The following is a 26,812-nucleotide window of genomic DNA, read 5'->3' as shown; positions in this document are numbered from 1 at the left end:
AGAAACCCTAAATTAATGAGATATACTAATCATACGAAAACAGGTATGGATTCATACCTTCAACAGTAGCCTTGAGTGAAATAGTGAAAGATCTGAGCCCCTCTAGACAGTTAAGCTTGAACCCTCTCCTTCTTCCTTGCACGAATGCACCAAAATGAAGAAATTAGCTCCCTCTTTCTCTCTAAGCTCTATGGATCGATTAGGGTCTCTCAAGGGAAAGTGTGGCCGCAAATGAAGGCCATAAGAGCCTTTAAATAGGTCACAAACCCGGGCAATTAGGGTTTTTCTCAGCAGCACTGACTCGGCGAGTCAGATACCTGACTCGTCGAGTCCATTCATTAAACACGTCACCAAGTCGTGATTCCACTCGACGAGTTGAGGCACCAACTCGTCGAGTCCGCCCCCAAAATCCTTAAAATAAATATTTAAAATAATATACCTGGAAAACCGGATGTTACAATTCTCCCCCACTAGAATCAGACTTCGCCCTCGAAGTCTTGCTCCGCAAATAGCTCGGGGTACTGCTCTCGCATCTCTAACTCCGGCTCCCAAGTCAGATCGGACCCCTTCCGATGTTGCCACTGGACCTGAACCAGGGGCACTTCCTTGTTCCTCAAAACCTTCACCTTCCGATCTATGATCGCGATCGGCCTCTCGATGTAATTCAGGCTCGCATCCACCTGAATGTCCTCTAGTGGTACCACTGCAGTTTCGTCGTCCACACACTTCCGCAACTGGGACACGTGGAAGGTGTTATGAATCCGACTCAACGCTTCTGGCAGCTCCAAATGGTAAGCTACCTTCCCCACTCTGGCGGTCACTCTGAAAGGACCGATGTATCGGGGTCCCAGCTTTCCTCGTTTTCTTAACCGAATCACCCCTTTCCATGGGGAAACCTTCAGGAGTATAAAATCTCCGACCTGGAACTCGAGCTCGGATCGTCGCCTATCTGCATAACTCTTCTGGCAACTCTGGGCTGTCAGTAACCTCTGTCTGACCTGCTGAATCTGATCAGTCGTCTTCAGCACTATCTCAGTGCTGCCCATAACTCTCTGCCCCACCTCTCCCCAATAGATGGGGGTGCGACACCTTCTCCCATACATGAGCTCAAAGGGAGGCATACCAATGCTCGAGTGATGGCTGTTGTTGTAAGAAAAATCAGCCAAGGGTAGGTAAGTGTACCAACTCCCACCGAAGTCCATAACACATGCTCGAAGCATGTCCTCGAGCGTCTGAATCGTCCGCTCGCTCTGTCCGTCTATCTGTAGGTGGTAGGCGGTACTAAAATGCAATCGCGTTCCCAACTCCTCATGGAACTTCTTCCAAAATATGGAAGTAAAACGCACATCCCGATCAGACACTATGGATGTTGGCACTCCATGCCGAGCTACCACCTCTCGCACATAAATCTCTGCTAGCCTCTCAGCAGAAGAGTTCTCACTAATATCAAGGAAGTGAGCACTCTTCGTCAACCGATCCACAATCACCCAGATCACGTCAACTCCTTGCGCCGTTCTCGGTAATTTGGTGATAAAGTCCATCGAGATCTGCTCCCACTTCCACTGGGGAATCTCCAATGGCTGCAATGGACCATGTGGACGTTGGTGCTCTGCCTTGACCCGGCGGCAGGTCAAGCACTTCTCGACCACCCAAATAACATCCCTCTTCATACAGGGCCACCAATAGTCTCTCTTCAGATCCAAATACATCTTAGTGGCCCCGGGATGGATCGAGAATCTCGATCTATGCGCCTCCTCCATCAGTATGCTACGTGCCCCGCCCAAAAAGGGCACCCAAAACCGACCTTGGAAGGTCATAAGCCCTCGGCTATCCGTCACGAACTTGGATACCTGCCCAATTACCCGCTCCCTCTTGCGGTTTTCTGGTCTCACGGCCTCCGCCTGGGCCCTCGAATGATATCCAATACCCGAGTCATCACTGTCATCCTCATGCATATATCCCGAATCGGGGCACTCTCCGCCTTGCGACTCAGGGCATCGGCTACCACGTTAGCCTTGCCCGGGTGATACAGAATCTCACAGTCGTAATCTTTAACCACGTCCAACCACCTTCTCTGGCGCATGTTCAGGTTGGGCTGATCCATCAGATACTTCAAGCTCTTGCGGTCTGTGTATATGGTACACCGAACCCCGTACAAATAATGGCGCCAGATCTTGAGGGCGAACACCATTGCCCCCAACTCTAAATCGTGGGTGGGATACCTCGTCTCATGAGGCTTCAGTTGCCTCGATGCATATACTATCACGTGCCCTCTCTACATAAGCACCGCTCCAAACCCCGATATAGATGCATCGCAGTAAGCCACAAAGTCCTCCATTCCCTCAGGAAGAACTAACACCGGAGCTTCGCACAACCTCTGGCGAAGAGTCTCGAACGAGGTCCGCTTCTCGGGACCCCAAGTAAAAGCAACGCCCTTCCTGGTCAACCTGGTGAGAGGAACGGCGATCTTGGAGAAATCTCTAATAAATCTCCGATAGTAGCCGGCCAACCCCAGAAAACTCCCGATCTCGGTGGGGGATCTCGGCACCTCCCAACTCATAACCGCCTCAATCTTGGCCGGGTCGACCAAAATTCCATTCTGATTAACGAGGTGTCCCAAGAACTGGACCTCTCGTAACCAGAAATCACACTTGGAGAATTTGGCATAAAGCCTATCCGATCTCAGTACTCCGAGGACCTTTATCAAATGCTCCTCATGCTGCTCTCTAGACCTCGAATACACCAAAATATCATCGATGAACACGATCACTGAATGATCCAACATGGGCCTGCATACCCGGTTCATGAGATCCATGAACGCTGCTGGTGCATTGGTGAGCCCGAAAGGCATCACCACGAACTCGTAATGCCCATAACAAGTTCTAAATGCTGTCTTCTGAATGAACCCACATCTGGTGATAACCAGACCTTAAATCGATCTTGGAAAACCAAGATGCACCCTGCAACTGATCGAACAGGTCGTCGATCCTCGGGAGTGGATAACGGTTCATGACCGTCAGCTTGTTCAACTCCCGGTAATCAATGCACATCCAGTGTGAGCCGTCCTTTTTCTTGACAAAAAGGATCGGTGCTCGCCACGGCGAGCTACTCGGCCGGATGAATCCCTTCCCCAACAGCTCCTGAAGCTGCGAGAATAACTCCTGCATCTTTGGCGGCGCAAGGCGATAGGGCGCCTTTGCGATAGGTTCCGCCCCCGGAAATAAATCAATACGAAACTCCACCTGCCTCTCGAGAGGCACACCTGGTAACTCCTCGGGGAAAATGTACGAAACTCACTCACTATCGGAACCTCAGCGACAGAACGCGGTCTCTCCGTAACATCCCGTGTATCCGACACATATGCCAGAAAACCCATGCAACCCTTCTGCAAGCTCTGCCTCGCTCGAGCAACCGAACAAAATGCTGACCCAGATCGGGTACCCTCACCGAATACTGTATGTACTCCCCCACTAGGGTTTCGGATGGTCACCAGTTGACGCTCACAGTCGATCATGGCCCCGAATCGGCTCAACCAGTCCATGGCCACGATGACACAGACATCCCCCATCGCGATAGGTACCAAATCTATCGGAAACTCGACTCCAAAAATCTCAAGCACATATCCCCGGATCACATCAGTAGCAAAAACAGCATGCTCATCAGCTATGGAGACTCTCAAAGGTCGACTCAACGCCTCACGTCGGATACTGATGTGACGACTAAATGTTAGGGATACGAAAGATCGACTCGCACCCGAGTCAAATAACACCAAAGCAGGCATAGAATTCACAAGAAAAGTACCTACGATATCACAATATAAGCATAACATATCTCAATAATAGAATAAGTAAGAGAATATACCGGCCACAACGTCTGGTGCTGCGCGGACCTCCTCCGCTGTCAACTGGAAGGCTCTACCGCAAGCCTTCGGTGCCTCGGCCTTCACTGGCCGACCCTCTGTAGCTCGAGTAGCAGAAGGCGTAGATCCCTGCGCTGATCCCTGAAGCAACTGTGGGCACTCGGCCTTCCTATGGCCAGTCTCGTTGCAATGGAAGCAAACCGAAAATCCCTTGGGGCAATCCCTCGTGATATGCCCCTCCTTCCCACACTTGAAACACACACCTGCTCTGCACACCCCATCATGGCTCTTGCCACACTTCCCACAAGTGCGGCCCTTCTGACCTCCCGATCTCGAATCAGCGGGCTTTGCCCTCTTGGTGGTCGGCTGAGACTGTGTCGGCCGCCTATCCCTCCTTTGAGACTCCGCCTCCTCCCTGGCCTGAGTCTCTAGCTCAATCTCCCTTTTCCGAGCATTTTCCTGGAGCTCGGAAAATGTTCGGTATGTCGAGTTTGCCACGAACTCACAATTTTCTCTCCTCAGAATGCTCAGATATCGGCTCATACGTGCCTGCTCAGTAGACACGTGCTCAGGGAAAAACAACGCCCTCTCCTGAAACATTCATGTGATCACAGTCACAGACTCAGTCCCCTGCTTGAGGGACAAGAACTCCTGGGCCAACCGTTCCCTCTCCACAGGGGGAACGTACTCATCTCGAAACATAGCGGTGAACCTCTCCCAAGTGACCGCGGTAAGCTCTGCAGTAGTAAAGTCAGCTGTCACAAACTTCCACCAGTCCTTCGCTTCCAAGCGAAGCTGGTTGAGCACGGACCGTACCCTCAGATGCTCCGGACAAGAACATGTGTAGAAGCATCCCTCAATGTCAGAGATTCATCTCATCACGGCTATCGCATCCTAAGTCCCATCAAACTCTGGCGGCTTCGTGTTGCTGAACTCCCGGTACAGCAACGAGTCAACCCTCTGTGGCCTAGCAGCGGCGTCGGCTGCGGTGGCCGCAGCAGCAGCAGCCTCGGTAAGAGAAGCGTATCGCTCGTCAAATGTCTCAATCAGCATGGTCTTGATAGACCCAAACATCTCTGGTATCTCAGCTCGAATGGCTGCAGCCACCTCATCATGAATCATCCTGCGAATCTCATCATCGCTAACACCGCTGCTCTCTGGGTTGTGGCGCGTACCCACCATGATGTCTCTGAGACACAACACAAAAGAAATCAGAGACTCGCTCGAGTATTCTCGCACTCAATCACTCAACCCTACTTGTTCCTTAGTACCCTAAGGATTCTTACTTGGGCTGCTCACTGATCCAGTGTTTCCAGTAGTACGAGCCCTATACTACCTTCCACACCACATCAGTATTCACCCCAAGTCCTCCTAGGATTCTAGATCACAAGTACTCTTTATCTTGCTGAGCGCATGCTACCACCCAGTAGACCTCTCAAAAGCTCCTCTGTGCTACCTACTCACACTCGAAGAAATTCACAGTAGTAGTAACTCCTAGGCTAAGGCATCACAAATCAGGCCACTCTAGTCCTAAATATGAATACCTAGCCTACTCTAGCATGAATAACACATCTCATAACACATAACGTAAGGGTATTTTGGGAAATCACCGTTCGGGCGCTGGCTGATTGTACACACTGCTCTTTTCCGCTTTTTCTGGAATCTTTTACTCTTTTTAGAAAAATTGTCTCTTTTTGAAAACTTTTCTCAAATCCTCAGTTTGAGTCCAGATATGCCCGTAGGAGTATCCGAATCCCTCAAACCAAGGATCTGATACCAACTTGTAACGACAGAAATTTCAAACCAAAATTTTCAATTTTAAATCTTATAAAACATATGTCTCATCATTAATTCTCAAAAGCAATCAACAAGTTTTTAAAACAATTATTGAAATCCACGATCCTCAAACATGTTCCATCTCAACTATATGTGTGTGTGTGTACAATCGTACCGGCGCCTTCCCGCTATCCCCCGAGGTACCTGAAACACATAACACATAACACGGTAAGCACGAATGCTTAGTGAGTTCCCCAAAATACCACATACAACAAATTCGCCACTAGAGGCTATACTCTGTAGGACCCTCCGGTCCATGTGTCTCAGCGGGACCCTCCAGTCCCGTAGCTCGTTGGACCCTCTGGTCCGGTCTAGCTCGTTGGACCCTCCGGTCCGGTCTGATTGAGAACCCTCTGGCCTCATAGTTCGTTGGACCCTCCGGTCCGGTCTAAGCAACAAATAATATATCATACAATACATATCACACAATCATTCATAACTCAAGCAAGCACATAAGACCCTCTGGTCACACATAGTTACCACTCTAGGTAAAGTATAGTGAGAAGACTCACCTCGTAAGATAGCTAGTAAAAACCTCTTGCCCGAAATCCTCGATCTAGCCTCTGCCTATCACAAGTTAATATTTCTAATTAATATTCTACTCTTATCTCTGAAAAGTGGGTAAAAGACCATTCTACCCCTCCCTGACCCCTTTCACTCATTTTGACCAAACCCTAAAGTCAACAGAAGTCAACTCCAGTCAACAGTCCAACTTTGACCAGACTCGCCGAGTGCACTCGGGAGACTCGTCGAGTCCAGTCGATTTATGGCAACCCCACCAAGCTCCAACTCGACGAGCTAACCCCTAACTCGTCGGGACACCGTTTGACTCAGTTCATCGGGACAAAACCCTGGGCTGCTCGCCGAGTCAGCGGCTCGACTCGGCGAGTCTATTCAGACTCTTTTGCATTCAGACAATTTCGTGCAAGATACTTTCCCAAACTTCAGATCTATGCACTCAAGGCTCATTAATCACGTAAAGGTTCGACCTTTATGTCCATGCATCACTCTTCTAGCTCTATTTGACTAAATAGCCCTCATAATGGTGTCTTAGGCTCAATATTCTTATGTGACTGCATAAAGCTGGGTTCTTGGGACTCTCTGGACCTCTCAAGGTCCAGATCTGATGTCTAAGCCTCAAAGGGACTTCACATATTTCATAACTCAACTTAAAAAAGGGTAAAGAAACCCTAAATTCATGAGATATACTAATCATACGAAAATAGGTATGGATTCATACCTTCAACAGTAGCCTTGAATGATATAGTGAAAGATCTGAGTCCCTCTAGACAGTTAAGCTTGAACCCTCTCCATCTTCCTTGCAAGAATGCACCAAAATGAAGAAATTAGCTCCCTCTTTCTCTCTAAGCTCTCTGGATCGATTAGGGTCTCTCAAGGGAATGTGTGGCCGCAAATGAAGGCCATAAGAGCCTTCAAATAGGTCATAAACCCGAGCAATTAGGGTTTTGCTCAGCAGCGCTGACTCGTCGAGTCCATTCATTAAACACGTCACCAAGTCGCGATTCCACTCGACGAGTTGAGGCACCAACTCGTCGAGTCCCCCCGCCCCAAAAAAAATCCTTAAAATAAATATTTAAAATAATATACCTGGAAAACCGGATGTTACACTTTTGGTCCCAAGAATGGGTCTTTATGACTCAAACTGAAGGGTCCAGTTAGTGGGTTGGTCTAGGCTTTCAATTTTAACAGTTCTTTTGAGTCTTTATGATGTAATAGTAGGTTATTTTGGTGTTTACGGCTTTGTAGTGTGTTTACGGCCGTAAACCCAATTTCCGGCCCAAGTCTTCTATAAATAGGGGTTGTGTAGGTCATTATCAGTTGTTGATCCTAGAGAGTTCACGGTCGCTGTAAACAAGTTGTACCCGACGTTTTTCAGTTGTAAAGCGTGTTCAACTTTTTTCTATTCTACTTCTACTCCAATTCTTGTTCTATTTGATTGTTTGATTGTTTGATCACTGGTAATATCCGTTTTCAGGACCTTACAATTGGTATCAGAGCAAAACCGGTGTCAAAGCATCATTCAATCGAGTTTTCGGATCGTTTAAACTAATATTCATCATTGTTCGAGATTGGGTTTGGTACTTTCACTGCTAAAAGGGATCGAATCTGATAAAAATTTGTGTTTACGTAAATTTTTGGGAGTTTACTACCAAGTGATTACGGCCGTAAACTCAGTTTACAGCCGTAAATTCAAGAATCTTCAAAGACCGTAAACTTTGTTCTTGGACCGTAAACAGAGCATCTTCAATAACCGAAAACTCATCTTCAAAGACCATAATCAGTGCATCTTGATTGACCGTAAACTACTGGATCGAAAATCCGACCGTAAACTCAGTTTACGGCCGTAAACTATCTGACTGGAAACACATTTTTGACATTCTTCTTGTTTTAATTTTTGATTTAAAATTTAATAATCAATGGATTCTCAAAGTCAAACACATCATCACGGACTAGATTCTGTCATGGGCACAACCACACGTATTCCAAGACTGCTGTCTGCAGACGGTTTTCCTGAATGGAAATACCGGATTGAGAAGTATATTAAAATGAAGGACTTCAAAGTTTCGAGAAGCATCATCAAGGGTCCTGTCCGAATTACCACCACTGTTGCAGGACAACTGGTTGACAAAGCAGTTGAGAACTATAGAGATGAAGATTTTGAGAAAGTTGAAGAACAGGAAAGGTCTTTGGCCACTCTGACTATGGCTTTATCTCCTGATATAGCTCAAGGTTTCAGAGAGTATACTTCAGCTAAAGCTTTGTGGGAAGCCTTGATTGAGGTGTATGAAGGAATTGAAGACATGAAGGAAAGCCACCAGGATATGTTGCGACAGAAATTCAACATGTTTAACTACATTCCCGGAGAAACCCTGGAGGCACAGCTGCATCGATTCACAGCCCTCACTACTGAGATGAACATATCTGGGATCTTCTTAACCAAGTCCGAGATAAATAAAAAGCTATTGAATGCTCTTCCAAAGTCATGGGACATGAATGTAGCTGTTATTAAGAAGACCAAGGATCTGAATCGCATCACTCTTGCTGAAACAATGGCGATCATCAAAGCTTGTGATATTGATGATAAACAGCGAGAGATTAACCATGTGAACTCGTATTCAACTGCAAATCTCGGAATTTCTTCTAACAATGCCCTTTCATCAATCATTTCTTCCTCAGGTCAAGCATTTGCTGTTCAACAACCTCAGATTCAAACCTTTACTACTGCGTCATCCATGCCTCATCCTCAAATCCAGTCGTTTGTCACTCCACAAGCTGTTCCCTCCTCCAATGTGCCAGTTGTAGCCTCTTCCTCAAACACAAAGGAAAGTGATGACAATCTTGCTCTTGCCACAGGACTTGTTAACTGCTATAATGCTTTTGTAGCTAGAGAGCTTCTACCTCAGTTGTCATTTGTTGATCTGGATCAGATTCATCCACAAGATGTGGAAGAGATGGATATTACGTGGCAAATTGCTATGGCAGTATTCAGGGCGAACCAGTTTGCTAAAAAGACAGGGAAGAATAACTGGGGGATGAATGCTGATAAAAAGGTAGGGTTCAACAAGGGAAAGCTGCGATGTTTCAACTGTCACGAGCCAGGTCATTTTGCTCGTGAGTGCCCGAAACCGGATCGAAGGTTGAACAATGACAGGACGATGGTTGCGGTGGGAAATAATCGTGGAGGTGCTATGGTCAATGGTGAGACTGCTATGGTTGCTCAATCATTTGACTGGGAGGACCAGATTCAGGCTCTGAATATTTCAAGACCTGAAAATGCTCACCTAGTCCAAATCAATGATGATGCTCCCGTGAAGAATGTTGCAGCTGATCCTGAAGAAAAGATGATGGAGCTGCAGTTTGCACTGATGGTATCTTCTACTTCCGAACCCAAGAAAAGTGAGGTAAGTTTACCTTCTTGTTCTCAGGCATGTGTTGATTATGTTAAAATTCTTCGTGACGAAATAGAATCATTTCGTACAGAAGTAGAGGATCTTATATATGAGGGCTATCAACTTAGAAAAGAACAAAAACCCCTAAAGGCCCAGTTAGAAACAAAAATAAAGGACTTTAGGAGACTTCAGGAAGACTATAGTAACAAATGTGAAAATTATGATTATATCAAGAGACAGAATGCTGAGTTAATTACTGAGCTTGAAACATTAAAAGGGCAATTTGAAACTGCAAATTTTGATTTTAAATGGTTTGATGTATCAAGCGAGGTAGTTGCCAACATGATTGACCATTGCCTGCAGTTCAAACGAAACCAACAAAAGGGTTTAGGATACGATAATGTACCTCCTCCTTTTAATCATACATATCAGTATCACCCTTTGACTAAAGAGGAGATTGCCAACGAACCATTCATGGTGTATGGCAAGCCATCTAGTTTTGTTTCAGGAGGATTTATCAATGTTGAAAGTACTAACATTTCTACTTCCCCTGCAGATCAATCCTTAGATCAGTCAAAGCACGAAGTTGAAGGATCTGTTTCTGATAACAAAACTGAGTCTGAACCTCATGTTTTTGTTTCCAATGAAAAACCTTTTGTTTCTGATGTTAAAAATGACTATGCTTTTTGTGATACTTCCGCATCAGCTCCTGCTGAATTAAACTTTTTTGAAGTGTTTGATGAATTATTTGGTAATCCTGATGTTTGTGATGCTTCTAATGAAAACACACCAATTCCACATGTCACACCATCTTATGCACCCTCACTTATCTCACAACCTGTTTCTTACACATGTTCTTGTGGGAAAAGTAAGGGTGTCAGTAAAGAAAGTAAATCTGAGAAAGGCAGTACCAGTTTTAATAATAATAAACAGATTTGTTTTAATTGTGGTATTGGTGGTCATATAGCTAGGAATTGTCAAAATAGGATTTTTGTACATTATATGTCACCAAGAGGAGAGAACGAATCTAGAGGAAGGTCTTTAACTAGAAAGTCCTCAAGAACTCGTTCTCGGGATGATGATTGGAAGGATGATCGAAGTAGAGAAAGGGCGGTTTTTCAAAAGAATAAAAGGGTTTTTCATAACAAAGTCCCAAACAGTTTGCCAAAACCGAACAAGGCTCCGCCAAGATCGGTTTCGTCAAAGAGCAGTTCTGGATCTTCAACCACTTCTGGTAGAACATCCAGATGCTCAATGCAAACTGATAAGAAACATATTTCAAAACCACCTGTGACTGTTAGGAAACCTAAATATCATTGGATGCCTAAATTAACTTCCAATCAATCATCAGCATCCACTGAAAATATTAGAAATGATGATTCAGAATTGAAGATTTTGAAAGATCAATCAGAGAAAGTGAAGAGCCAACCCAGGACAGTGATGACCTGGGTTCCCAAATCTAAATGATCCCACTCATTTTGCAGGGACAGTTGCGGAGGAATGTCGTCAGACCTTGGTACGTCGACAACGGCTGCTCCCGACATATGACAGGAGACATCTCCCAACTGAGCGACATTCAATCCTTTAATGGGGGATATGTTTCCTTTGCGGGCGGAGAAGGTGGCAAGATCACTCAGAGAGGAACCGTAACAAATGGAGTGCTGAGTTTTGAGAACGTCAACTTTGCTCCCGAGTTAAAACACAGTTTGTTGAGTGTGTCCCAGATTTGTGACAAAGGTTACTCTATACATTTCACCGACAAAGAGTGCATGATTCTCAAGCCAGGAATTGTCATCCCAGAAGAGTGGATTCTTGTCAAATCAAAGCGGGATGGAAATGCATATATTATTGATATTAACAGCAACATTCCTGAACAAGTCACTTGCCTCTTTTCGAAGGTCTCAGAACAGAACGCAATGCTGTGGCACCGAAGACTCGGTCATGCTAACGCTAAGAACCTAAATTGTCTTGCAAAGAATGAGATGGTCCGAGGCTTACCTGTCAGAGACTTTATAACTTTTGAGAAGTGTGTGTCATGTGCCTAGGGAAAACATCATAGAAAACCACACCTACCAAAACAAGTTAACTCAATCAGTCAGGTGCTCCAGTTATTGCATATGGACTTATGTGGTCCGGTCAACGTCCTAAGCATCAAAAGAAGTTCATACTGTCTGGTTGTGATTGATGATTTCTCTCGTTTTACGTGGGTCTTCTTCTTATCCAACAAAGCTAGGGTTGCTGATCTGATAAAGAAGTTCATCGTGATGATTGAGAATCAAACCAATAACCGGGTGAAGGCGCTTCGTACTGATAATGGAACATAATTCAAGAATGCAGTTCTTGATCATTTTTGCGCATAAAAGGGAATTGTGCGTCAATACAGCTCTGTTCACACGCCTCAACAAAATGGTGTTGCTGAGAGGAGAAATAGAACATTAAAAGACGCTGCAAGGACGATGCTGTGTGACTCCAAGTTACCTGTTTTCTTTTGGGCTGAGGCGATTAACACTTCTTGCTACGTGTAGAATCGTGTTTTAATCAACAAAGCTCAGATGAAGACACCGTACGAGATTCTATATGGTCATAAGCCTTCATTCAGTCATTTTCGTGTATTTGGCTGCCCTTGCACCCTTCTTCACCTGGAGTCCAACCCGAAGTTCAATGCCAAAGCTGATGATTGTTATTTCGTAGGATATGCTGCACGCGCCGCGTATAGGGTTTACAATAAGAAGACGAAGCAGATTGTAGAATCCTTCGACGTGCGCTGGTTGGAGGAGAATGAGATGGATGCTCGAGTGGGCCCTGATTGGTTATTTGATTACACATCGCTCTTCAAGTCCATTAATGTGTCTTCAGATGGTTCATCTGGGTCTTCCTCTGGTTCGAAGATTGTTTCTGAAGACGAAGATGAAGAAGTTGTTTACAGACCTCCAACGGTATCCTCTTCACCACCTGAGGGGGAGTCATCTGCTCCACCTGAGGGGGAGTCATCTGTTCCACTTGGTAGTCCAGAGTCTCCAGTTCAAAATGATACTCCAGATGCTGATGCTACACCTCTTACCCCTGTTGAAAGAGAGTTCATGTCTAGAGATGCTTCCGCTGTCACTCCAACTTTTATGGAACTACTCTTTCCTGAAGAAATTGCTAATGAGTTTGTAGCAGATTCATCTAATGTGGAACAATCAGCAAATGATGGAGGTTTCAACATTCATAATCTTCCTGTTTCACTCAATGATATCAGCCAAGAGATACCTTCAAGAATTCAACGCGATCATCCGATCGAAAACATCATTGGTCAGCTGGGTGATGGAGTTAGAACCAGAAGTCAGAGTGGAGATGTCAATACATGTCTCTATTCTTGCTTTATATCTTAAATAGAGACCAAGAATGTTGAAATGGATTTGAATGAGCCCAGCTAGGTAGATGCTATGCATGAAGAGCTAAATCAATTTGAAAAGCTCGGGGTTTGGAAATTGGTTGAGTTACCAAAGGGAAAAAAGTCTCTTGACACACGCTGGGTCTATCGAAATAATCAGGATAATTCTGGCATTATAGTGCGCAATAAAGAAGGATTGGTGGTTCGCGGGTTTCGACAAGTCGAGGGTCTTGATTATACTGAGGTTTATGCTCCAGTGGCTCGCTTGGAGGCTATTCGTATCTTCCTTGCATATGCTTCCTACATGAACTTCATGGTTTACCAAATGGATGTCAAGACAGCGTTCTTGTATGCCAAGGTGAAGGAAGAAATCTACGTTGATCAGCCCCCTGGGTTCGTTAACTCGAAGTTTCCTAATCATGTCTACAAGTTGGACAAGGTGTTGTATGGGCTACATCAAGCTCCTCGAGCGTGGTATGCGACTCTCACAAAGCACTTCCTCGATCATGGATACTCTCGTGGCACTATCGATCAAACTTTATTCATCAAGCATGTTGATAATGATTAGATTCTAGTCCAGATCTACGTTGACGACATTATCTTCGGGTCTACCAGTCCACAGCTATGCAAAGAGTTTGAAGGCGTTATGAAAAAGAGGTTTGAGATGAGTTCGTTGGGTAAAATGACCATGTTTCTGGGGCTTCAGGTCAAACAAAATTCAACCGGAATCCTGCACCATCAAGCTAAGTATGTGGAGGATATTCTTGAGAAGTTCGGGTTTCAAGATGCAAAACCTGCATCGACGCCGATGGCCGAAAGACCCCTGCTGAATCCAGATACTGATGGCGAATCCGTAGATCAGACACACTACAGATCGATGATCGGATCGTTGATGTATCTTACTGCAAGCCGTCCAGACATCATGTTTGCAGTTTGTCAATGCACACGTTATCAGGCTAATCCTAAACTTTCACATCTTATTGCTGTCAAAAGAATTTTTCGGTATATTAAAGGCAACCCAAAATTGGGTCTTTGGTATCCGAAAAATTCCGAATTTGATTTATATACTTTTGCTGACAGTAATTATGGAGGCTGTGAGCTTGACAGGAAATCTACATCAGGAGGGTGTCAATTCCTTGGAGACAGGCTGGTGTCATGGCAGTGCAAGAAACAACATACCGTCTCAACCTCAACAGCAGAAGCGGAATACGTTGCTGCATCTGCTTGTTGCTCTCAAGTTATCTGGATCCAACATCAACTATTGGATTATGGTTTGAATTATCTAGAAACCCCCATCTACTGTGATAATGAGGTTGCGATTCAAATTGCTAAAAATCTTGTCCAACATTCCAAAACCAAGCACACTGATATCAAAATTCATTTTATCACAGACTGTTATGAGCGCTCGCTCATCTGGATGGAACAGGTTCCCTCTGCTAATAATGTGGAGGATCTGTTCACCAAGCCTTTTAACAAAGCTCGATTCGATGTGCTTGTGGGATTTTTGAAAATGATTCATTTTGAGGATTAAATTTTTGTTTTAGGTTAGGTTAGTTTAAATTTGCGCATTTTAGTGATTTCATTCTCACCCATGCACAAATTTAGGGGGAGAAATAAACAAAAACCAAACAAATTGAAAATTTCAAAAATCCAAAAACATTAAAAAAAATCAGAAAATCAAAAATATGTTGCGAATAGATTTGCTTGTAGGTGATGTGACGGGAAGTGATATTATCAAGTGATAACAGGCAATCTGAATCTGCGTAACGTACCAAAACTAAATCGTCTACGCTCTGTGATTCGATGCGCTGGTAGGCACGAAAGATTCTAAATGGACTTGACTAGGAAGAGTTGAACTTAAGGAATTCAAAGACTTGACAAATCTCGACCTAGTTAAATCCGTTTAGCCTGACAATACGACGCTCGGATAGGTTGAGCGGGGAGATATACATGGGAATCTACTGCTCACATTAAAAGAACTCGTATCTAGAACTGTGGATTAACTTTTCCTCGATGTGCGGATTTTGTCCTTAATTCCGATATTGATGGGGTGACTGGGGAATTCCGATAAATTAGGTATGTAGAAGATTATTTTCTTTCTTTCTGTCTGTTAGTCATATGTTGCCTCCTCTGCATGATCGAGAGATCCGACCTGGACTGTAACATATGAAACTCTATCTCTCTGCATCGTCTATCTATGCAATTCTTTCTATCTGTTAGTCATATACTGTCTCCTTTGCGTGACTTTCAATCCGACCTGGTACACAGTATATGCATCATTCTTCTTCTCAATCCCTTTAAAACTTTAGTTAGTCATATGTTTAACCCTCTGCGTGATTGGAAGAGATCCGACCTGGGTGTATAACATATGCATTCTAAATCTATCTTCTCTCTTAATAATTGTCTGCTCACCCGATGTAAGGAGTATTCTGGAAGTCCTTGATTACTGGAGCATATCAGGAAGTGGGAAACATGTTCTAGTACAATTAAAATTGAACACTTACAGATTGTCTGTAGATCTCGCTGCTCAATTTAGGTGGACAACAATATCCCTGGTCGTCATCAGCTAAATGGTCCCTAGGAAATTTATCTAAGAATATAGGAGCTAAATGTCTTGTCTTTCTTAGCTTGTCCAAATTTATCACAAATTTTTCGTGTTTAAGTGGATCACAATAACTGCGATCGACCAGACATAGACATGAAGGTAGAGGTACCGACAAGTGGATTAAGGCTGTCTAACAAAATTATATTTAATGTTTGTTGAGATAAGTCTAGTCTTCTTTTATTTTTATTTTTATTTTTATTTTTATTTTATTTTTATAATTGTCAAAATTTAAAATTTAAAATTTTAGAAATTAGTTTTATTTTTATTTTATTTTTTAGTTTATGTTAATTTTAATTTTAATTTTTAATTCTCAAAAGCTTTTGTTTTTGAAATTTTTTGGGATTTGGACTGTGCATTACATTGTGTGGATAACAGCTAAAAATCAAACAAGTTATAAAAGCAAGGGTTTACAGCCGAAATCTCTTCCACTCCTCATTCTCTACTTTCCGGCCGTAAACTCTCCCCCTCTCTCTCTCATCTTGAATTTTTTTTTCTCGTTTTTGTGAAATTGTTCGGTGCATCTCAAAGGTATGTGAAAACCGACCGTGAATATGTGTTTTGTTCATCAAATCGACGGATTTTAGGGCTTCAATCGAAGAAAAATGGATTTTCGGAGCTTACGGTTGGAGCTTACGGCCAAGGAGCTTACGGCCGTAAACTCCGTTTCCGGCCATGAGCTTACGGCCATGGGTTTACGGCCGTAAACCCTAATTTGACCGTAAACTCCATTTGGTCCAAATTATTTTTGGGGCCAAAATTAAATTGATTAAATAAGAAAACCTTAAATCTTAATTGTTCAAATATCTTTGTTTTCTTACATGGCCAGTTTTAGTGCAGATCAAATGGCAAACTTGAAGTTCGCTGACATGCATAATTTGGCTATCGTACTGGAGGATCCTCCTGTTGCACATGGAGAGTTCAAGTCGATGATCCACAGGCTGAGGGAATGTTGTTTGGCTTCTGCTATCACGGTGAATCCTGTCGTTTATCAAAACTTCATCAGGGAATTCTGGAAGACTGCCAAGATAAAAAGGGATAATGATGGAGAAGTTACTGTTGAAGCAGTCGTGAAGGGATGCAAGATTGAGATAACTGAACAATTCATCAGAGAAGCTTTGCTAATTGATGATCAACCTGGTTTTCCTACTGAGATTGGGATCGAAGACGTCCAAAAGATTCTTAAAAAGATGGGTTATGAAGGCAACTTTCCTGCTACCGTGAAGAAGCTTCTGCCATCGTACTGGAGATTTCTGGCTCATGTCTTTGTGAGCTGCATTTCTGGAAGAAGGTCTGGTGCTGACGAGATCTCACTGAGGAATATGGGAGCCCTTGCTTCACTTGCTGCAGGAATAGACTTCAATTTCTCGAAGTTTATCTTAGACGAATTCGTGGTGAACATCAACGCAATAACCCGGGATACTTTCTTAATGTATCCTAGATTCATCCAAATGTTCATTGACATACAATTCTCCGAGATGGTCAAGGAGGGAGACACCTTAGACATGAAGTCTCTAGGTTCACATACTGTTGGGCTAATCAAGCAGAATCGCCACGGAAAGGTTGTATTCCAAGGAAAGTATCCCCTTGTGAAGTTTGGAAAATTTGCTGAGCTGAACGAAGCATCCGAGTCTCATGGATCTTCTGACAAGTTATCTTTTGAGCCTACGTCTTCAGAGAGGATGATTTTAGAAGATGACGTTATCACGGTGTCAGATCACGATGAAGAAGAAGACACAACAGTTCCTAATGCATTTGTGGCTGAGGAACATGATCTGACATCCGTACGTGTTCAAAGTGACTACGGTGAAGGTACCATGGAGCATGAAACAGAATTCGTGGAAGGTGAAAATGACCTGTTTGAAGATGTCGATCTGACTGGATTTGAGAGGGATAATATTAATGTTTCTCTTGAAAGCAGTGCAAACCTGTTGTCAGATGAGAACCTCGACATATTTTTTGACAATATCCATGATGTTGCTTATCCAGCAACGGAGATACGGGAAACGGAAGATGTTCTCAAATCAACGTCTCCTACTAACAAACAAGTGGTTGACACATCAACTTCTATGGAGACAGTGTCAGGGATTCTTCCCCTTGATATTGTTTCTCCTGCCACAGAACCACTTCAGAGTGATCATACAACAACCCAGACCTCTCAACCTTTCTAAAAAGAAGAAGACATGATCCCAGTCAGGGAATTCTTGTTTCTGATATACTTCAAGGCCTCCCAACACAACCATCAACCACTACTCCTATTGTTTCATCAGGACCTATCAATGAAGGACCTAGCACCACCTATGAAGCTGGTAGTTCTTCAACTCCGGCTGGATTCTTTCCTCCCAGGCCTGATCATGACGTTGCCTCTGTGAGGCTTGCCATGCATTTGGCTCAAGAACAAAGCTCAATGCCTTCCTCCCGAGCCAAAGGAATTTCTATTGGAGAAGGTCACTCAGGAGGAGATAATCCCACACTTCTTGGTATTCAAAAGGAAATAAATGTACTTAATAAGATGAATATTGAGCTTGACATTCAGGTGGCTGATCTTTTAACTGAAAACTCCAAGCTCAAGATTCAAGTTGCTGATCTTGAAGAAGACAAGGTGTTAAAGACAAAGCAAATTACTGATCTTCAGACTCATTTCGGTCTTCTCACTGCAAGTTACTACGACTTGAAGAAGAAGTTGGAAGAAGAACTTGGAGATAAGTTCAAGTCGTCCGTTGATGAGACTAGAGTTTATATCCCTAATCAAGTTGCCCCCGTTGTTCCAGCATCGGCTCAAACTCCTCGAGTTATGGATCGATTTGATAAGGAACCAGCTCAAGCTCCAAATATGGTAGCTCTGAAACGTGCCAAATTGGCCAAAGCAGCTGAGAAAGGTCAACTTTTGTTTAAAAGGAGCTCGGATCAAAATGCTCCTGGGGATCAACCTAACATCATTGTTACAGATCTTGGAGAGAAACGTTTTAGAGATGTATATGGTGATAGGTCAGGGATTGTCTCATGGGGCTTTCACGACATTTTAAATATGTGGATCGTGAGACGGAACAGTGGCAACACAGAACTATATAAAGATGCTCATGATTTCCATTCCTGGACCAGGGTTGATCTTTCAGAATTATCGAGAGCTCCTTTTGCAAATCCTTCACAAAATCCCAAGGCAACACAATTCAAGCATTTTTGGAAGATCAAGTGGTAAAGGGTTTTCCTTCAATGAAGACTGCAGAGTCGACTATTAAACTATACCCAAGTGTACTTGATCCCAAAACCAATCTTCCTGTTCGATCTGTGATGTGGCCTGCTACCAATCAAGTAAAACAGATTCCTGTACTTCAGAATCATCCAGATGGATCTTTAAAGTCCATGATTTACTGGGTGTTTGATGAAACTACAGCCTCTGCTGTCATAAAGCTTGAAAATGGATGCATTCGTTTATATGAAAAAAAAGATTTGCTTCAGTTTGGGAAATGGGATATTCATCAGCTGAACCTTCATGAGATCAAGGTTGCAGAAGATATTTTTGAGCCAGCTGCTAAATAATATACGTCTATGGTTGTCGATATCATTAACAAAAGGATGTGGAACGGGGTAATGGGGAAGTCAGACGTGATGGTGGTCGACTAAGATTGAGACCAAGCTAGCACCAAACCAAGGGGGAGATTGAAGGGTCCAGTTAGTGGTTTGGTCTAGGCTTTCAATTTTAACAGTTCTTTTGATTGTTCTATTTGATTGTTTGATTGTTTGATCACTGGTAAGATCCATTTTCAGGACCTTACACAAACACGTTTTTAGGTCCAGGGTTGCCACCCTTAGTATCATGTGAGTCCCATAAGCAGTAAAGTTTCAATCTATAGGGCTAATTTGTGGCCATGCATAAGATCTAGACCTTTTCATGCAAGTTTGTTGTCACATTTCAAGTTTGGACTCATTTGGTGGATTGCAAGCCATCAAGTAATCAACTTTATAGATTAAGATGTCAAAGAGGACCCGGATCTATAATTGTAGCTACTGGAATGGAGTATTAAGCACTTAATGGAAAAGTAGCTTAACAGAGGAGTACGTTGGGCGTACATGCAGGTATGCGCAATGTACACCACCTTCAGCTAGTACGCTTAGCGTAGAAGGGAGTACGCCCTGCGTACTCATCAGTTATGGGCTTGGAGTGTTTTGGGCCTTGGGTTGGGCCATGCAATGGACTTTGGGCCTTAGTGGACCATCAGAAGTCAGATGTTTTGGGCCAGGAATATGTTTGGGCTTAAGGTAAGGCCCATTAGAGGGGTTGGACCCAATTTTGCAAATTGGGCCATTAGTGGACCACTAGTAGGCTTGGAAAGCCTACCTAGTGTTGGGCTTTTGTTTTAGGATTGGATCCAAGTTTGGATCATACTGGGTCAGGGATAGAATGGTCATTTTACCCCCATTCACAGACAAAGGATTATGGTATTGGGGCCCACTTGCTAATTGGGTATAATGATCGGTATTGATAGCTCAGGAAGGGGATAAAGCAACAACCAAGAAATTCATGCGGGAAGCTTCTGCAGTGTGAGGTGAGTCTTCTAACCATACCAATGGGTCTAAGGCACCAAGGTCGGCCCATTTTATGTTATGTGGTACACTAGCTATAGTAGGGATATGTGGTATGATAGTTAGCTTTATGCTAAGTGGTATGCTAGTAATTATATGATATGTGGTATGCTAGTTGTCTTTGTGATACTTACATGGAAGACCATGTGGGGTAGCCCATGGCGTAATGGTATAAGACCTTGGGGGAGTCCACGACATCCTTACAGGTTTATGTACGTGTTATGTGTAGATACTTCTGTGATACATGATATGCTATTTGATTATATATGATATTAGCAGGGAAGACCTCGGGGGGAGCCCGTGGCATTGGATGTAAGACCATGTGGGGTAGCCCATGGCATTCCTAGGTAAAGACCATGTAGGGTAGCATATGGCATTAGATGTAAGACTATGTGTGGTAGCCCATGACATTCCTAGGTAAAGACCATGTGGGGTAGCCCATGGCATTCGTAGGTAAAGACCATGTAGGGTAGCCCATGGCACGAAGGTGTAAGACCCTGGGGGAGCCCATGGCATCCTTACAGGTTTATGTATGCATGACTTATGTGGTATGTGTAGCTCTATAGCTAATATGATATGTGTTATGTGGATTGTGTTGGGTATGCTCTGGGAAACTCACTAAGCTTCGTGCTTACAAGTTTGTTTATGGTTTCAGGTATCATCGTTATGTAAAGGAAGGGCTCGGATTGATCGCAGTGCACACACCTATGATTTCCTAAACGAATGCTTTTGGGATAAACTCTGATAAATGTTTTACTTAATGATGATTTGAAATGTTTGAGATAAATGGTATCAATGTTTTAGCTATACTAAAAATGAAATTTTTTACTCTTGATTTTTGGGTTGTGACAAGCTCAACTCGTCGAGTTGTCTCGTCACCTCGCCGAGTTGTAGCGCGTCCAGCCTATCGGGGGAAATCCCTAACTGACTCGTCGAGTTGGCTCTTACACTCGTCGAGTCCCTCTTGACCAATTCTCATTCAGTCGATTCTATGTAGAAATACTGTCCCAAACTCTAAATCTAACTCCCCAAGGCTGAAATACCATGTAAAGCTGCAAGCTTTACGTCCATGCATGGCACTTAGGGCTCGAAATGCCAAAACAAGCTCTATTATAGGGTTTAATGCACAAAGGCTTGCCTCTAGCTTGATAAAGCTTGGATCTTTGGGATCAAAGGACCTCCTACAGTCCAGATCTGAGGTTTCAATCTCATGACATGCTTAAATGACTCAATAACGAAAAGATGGAGGAGAAAACCCTAAAACTCCCTAAAATGAGATCTAACAAAAGAAATGGTCAAGGTAGCAGCTTTTTACCTCCAAACAAAAGCTAATCACTGAAGAACACTAGATCCAAAAGCTCCTTCTCGTCCAAGGTCTCTTGCTCTTCAACTCTCCTCTAAGAATGCACTAAAACCCACAATATTAGCCTCTCTTTCCCTCACACAAGGTTACAGCTTGATTATGGTTTCTTACAGTGTAGTAGGGTGACAACGGTGGCGGAAATGAGGGATTAAGTCCCTTAATTAGGACATAAACCCGGAAAATTAGGGTTTCCTCACACATCTCCTAATCGTCGAGTCGGGGTCCTCCGACTCGTCGAGTAGACTCTAAAAATCCCGCGGCCATAATAGTCTCTACTCGGCGAGTTGGTGCTCCCCAACTCGTCGAGTTGCCCTGTCAAAAGAAATAAAATAATTAAATGTAATACCTGGGAGTTGGGATGTTACATCGGCCATAAGGACTAAATATATACAACTTGAAAATTATATTATCATATTAAGTCATTTTTTTTTTTTGCTAAACCTGGAGTAGCTGGTTATAAGAACTAAATATTGACAAAAAAAGTCAAGTGGTAAAATATAGGAAAAAAAATCAGTAACTAAATATGTATCAAAATAAAAGATACATACCCTATTAAGTCATCATCCCATTATTGATTCGCAATAAATAAAACATCCCAAAAATACGGTCCAAAAATTTCATTTTTAATTTATAAATATTACCATAGTAACCCAAAACATCTCATAAAAACATAAGTAATAATATCTAAAAACATCATATCAGAATGTTGTATCAAAATCACATGCATAAATATCAGAGTGAATCCTCCCACGCTAAAAGTTGTGGTGTGTGCAATGCAGTCATCCCGAGCTCTTCCCCTTACTAGTGGAAGTACCTGAAACCAAAACTAAAAACTGTAAGCATGAAGCTTAGGGAGTCTCCCCAAAATACCACATATCATACACATAAACACATATAACATACATTCAGCCCCGCCCTGCTACCTCGGGCACTGCCAGACATCGGCCTTGTTTGGCATTCGGCCCCGCCCGACATCAGACTGCAACCGAGATCAGGCATCGCCCGACATCAAGCCCCGCCCGACATCGATCAAAGCTCGATATTGATGGGTTTTGAGCATTCTAACACTCCTATGGTGTACATACAACCCTAGATGCTTTGGATCTATGTTTTCTCTAATATACATGCAAACTTTCAAAATACCAAAGCATCATCCTAACTAGCATACAATGGAGTATCTATGCTACAAAATTCTAGTTAGATGACATACCTTTTAGTGTAGTTGCAAACCTGGAAGCTTTAAGAGCCTAGCACCAATAATGTGAATGCCTCATATGGAACCACAAATCACCACCAACAAATGGATGAACTAGAGAGAGAATTCCTTGCTTCACAAAAACGGCTAGCACTCTTATAAGATCACTTAGGTGCCAAATTTGGAGCCTTAGGGTCTCTTATATAGTGCGGAAAACTAGGGTTACACCATGTAAACCCTAATGACCTTCCATATCCCTCATGCTCCATGGGTTAAAACCTCCATGGAGTATCCATGGGTCACCACATGGGTTTACCCCAACATAAAGAACTATGGATCATTAGCCCACTTTATAAGAATGAATAATTTACCAAATCAACCCCTTATATTTAATTAGTCTCTTTTGATCACAAAATTAATTCCAAATTAATTCTTGATCAATACTAATTAAATAATATGATTTCATATTAATATATTAGAACTTATAATATATTAATAAATCATAATTATCCTCGTCTCAAAAGTCCATCCTTCAAATTGTCCCGGTGAGGTGCAACCCAAATGGACCATGCTACTCTCAGGTCAACTACATAGCAAATATAGTTATGGACTTAGACACCTTATCCAATAGTCTCCCACTTGGATAAGTCTAATAACTATAGTTGTAAGTATAACTTCAGGATCCGACTAGCAATCGTGGCTCTTAAATGCCTTTGTCGAACTTAGACGTACCTTTTTAGATAAGTGATCATAGAATCCTCTGTTCTCAAGATATCAGCCAGAAAAACACATGGAACACAGTCAATCTTATTGTCCAGCAGTTTGTTTCCCGATTTCTGATTTGTTTGACATAGAACTTAATCGAACACATCAATTTAGTTCTGACCGGGCGTAACACATAATTCAAAACAAAATCATCGAGGGGCCCAAGATATCGCTTTTAATCCTCCAAGGACTAAAAGGAACAGATAAACTTTGACAGTATATGCTTGTACTAACTATTCACTGAACCATACACAACAGCACATTTTATAACATTGAGTTACCCATGCGTTTTCGTACTATCAATGTACGACCAACTCATAGTCAACAACTCATATATCAAGGTTTGAAGATTATATAATTTATCGTCTCATGATCACTCGAGATAAATTCCATGAAGTGATACATGTGAGCGTGGGTTAAATCCAATACTCATACCTTATGAGTACTTATGAATGTCATAAAAATGTCTCACCATTTCTGACAATCTACAATCCAACTTCATGACAGTCTTGCTTCAATACCTAATACCAACGTATGATTGACTATGGATAGTTTGAATAATATAATTATTCTGGAAGTCAAAACATGCAAAATGAAACAATAGTAAATGATTGACACATGACAGTACCATACTAGTAAATAAAAAGCACCTTTTATTTAAGCATCAAATGTCAATTACATTTCAACTATTACAAGTTTCGAAAACTATCTAATCATTAAAACTAATATCACCCCTCAGCCCAATGCGCCTCGCATGCTGTAAATGCTTAACCCTACTCAGTTCCTTTGAGAGGGGATCTGCAGGGTTTTCATCTGATGATACCCTCTTTGCCACGAGGAGTCATTCTTCTATCTTGTGTCTTATGATGTGATATTTCTTGTAGATGTGTCTGGACCTGCGATCATCCCTCGGTTCCTTGGCTAAGGCAACCACACTATCGCTATCATAGAAAATCTCCACATGCTCCTTTATAGCTGGTACAACTCCAAGGTCTCCGATGAAGTTCTTCAACCATATCGCCTCCTTTGTCGCTTCGCTTGCTGCTATGTACTCTGATTCGCACGCTGAATCAGCTACAATATCCTGCTTGGAACTTTTCCAAGTAATTGCTCCTCCATTCAGGGTAAATACCCAGCCCGACTGAGAGCGGAAATTATCTCTGACGGTTTGAAAGTTGGCGTCACTATACCCCACCACTCTCAAGTCATCAGTCCCACCGAGTGTAAGCACCCAGTCCTTAGTCCTCCGCAGGTACTTGAGAATGTTTTTCACTGTAGTCTAGTGAGCCTTGTCAGGATTCCCTTGATATCTGCTGACCATGCTCAAAGAGAAGGCCACATCAGTGCGAGTACAAGTCATAACATACATTATCGAGCCAACAACGGAAGCATATGGTAATCGACTCATCTCAGCTATCTCAACCTTTGTACTTGGACTCTGAGCTTTACTCAGTTTGGCATTGCTCTGGATCGATAAGTCACCTTTCTTGGAATTATGCATGTTGAACCTCTTCAACACTTTGTCTAAGTAGGTACTTTGACTATGTCCAATTACTCTCTTACTCCTATCTCTCACTATCCTTATCCTAAGAATATAGGCAGCTTCCCCAAGGTCCTTCATAGCAAAACAATTCCCAAGCGAGGACTTAACCTCCTGCAAGATTGGGATGTCATTTCCTATGAGTAGTATGTCATCCACATACAACACCAGAAAACTAACTCTACTCCTACTAGCTCTAACATATACACATGATTCATCCTCGCTTCTTGAAAAGCCAAACTCTTTAACCTTTGTTGAGAGAAAAACTTGAGTAACACACTTGAACAAACATTAGAACAAGTAATAATGCAGAAAGAAGTTTAACCGAGTGGATCATAAAGCTCAACAATAATAAGAAGTTAGAGTTAGATAGTTAGATAATTAGGTGTGGAAATATAAGAAAATGTAGATGACAACAAGTATTATATCAAGAAGACACTATAAGCTGATTCTTAACAAGGACTGCAGACAATCCAGGTTAGTAAATGTGATCAAGCTTAGTGATTAAGTCAAGATGACTTGCTCCAAAGAGATAACGATCGTAATATTAGAATATGAATATTTTTAATATAAGAGATTGAGAGAGGATGTGATAATTCAAGATAGAGATAGAATGATCGATTGAGAGATGTGTATTCATTCAGAATAAAAGAGCTCAATTTATAGAGACTCGAAGATCACAAGTTAAATCTGTCTAGGAGTTGCCATGCAAGGCACATTGGACAAAGAAATTTAAAGACATAAAACAGATAAAAACCAATCTAAGATAGATGACTTCAATTGCGGATGCAGTTACTGGTTGCGGTGTTGAGCTTGACTGTGGATCTGGTTGGTAGCTTCAGATCTCTTTAAGTTTAAGAGGGTCACTTTTATGTTTCAATAATTTCCCCCTACGTGACCTCTTCAACTTTCCTTTCATTTGTCAAGACTAAGGAATTTGATGAGAATCCACCAAAACTTCCTGACTTCCTTGAGCCAAACAATCCTCCTTGAGATTTTGAACTTTACTTCAGCAGTTGTGTGTTTTGACCTATTGACTGCAGTTTGAGTGATCTCTAATTGCTTTCGAGTCATGCGGTTCATGGCAGTCATTGGAATGAAGTATTTTGTATCATCATTTAAACGTTTGAAAATGACTCCAAGATCTGGGAAGTTAGTTGCTCCAAGGGATCTTTCTTGAAAGCATTCGGTCAGGATCGGAGCTGACTCAAGAGGAGGGAGGTTAAACTTCTGAACAAGTGTTGGGTGGATGTCCGCGTCAATTCTTGCAAAGTCACACATAGTCTCTTTCAAAAAAGAACAAGCCCTTTCATACGCAATCTTCATCTTTGGGTGCTTTTCACACTTGTTCTGATATACCTTTGCAATCAGGAAGATTTCCTCAGGGTTCATGCAAGGAAAGTCAGCTTGGGTTCGAATGTAGTATTAATCTCTTCTGGTGAGAGTGTATTGGACGAATTCTACTTTCATAAATTTTCTAGGCTTGTAGCTCTTGACTGCAGTGGGTCTGTCGTTCGACCAGATTTTCTCGATTGCAGATCCATGCTTGGCATGGAATCTGTTGAGTCTTTCAAATTCCAAGGGCAACCTCTGATCATCTAGGAGGTTGCGGTCAAATGATTCAAAGACGGGAAAGAACTCAGCATTGGGAGAGATGGGAATGTCCCAATAACGGTCTGATGGAGGTTCCGCAAAGGTGAGATAGGGCTTGTAGTCATCATCTAGTAATCATCGGATGGGATTAACCCATGAATGGATGAGGGATTCATCCATAGTGATGT

The sequence above is a fragment of the Lactuca virosa genome, chromosome 7 (genome assembly GCF_052849685.1).
Source record: "Lactuca virosa cultivar CGN04683 chromosome 7, Lactuca_virosa_CGN04683_v6, whole genome shotgun sequence".
Taxonomy (NCBI): Eukaryota; Viridiplantae; Streptophyta; class Magnoliopsida; order Asterales; family Asteraceae; genus Lactuca; species Lactuca virosa.
This window is presented reverse-complemented; position numbering follows the sequence as displayed.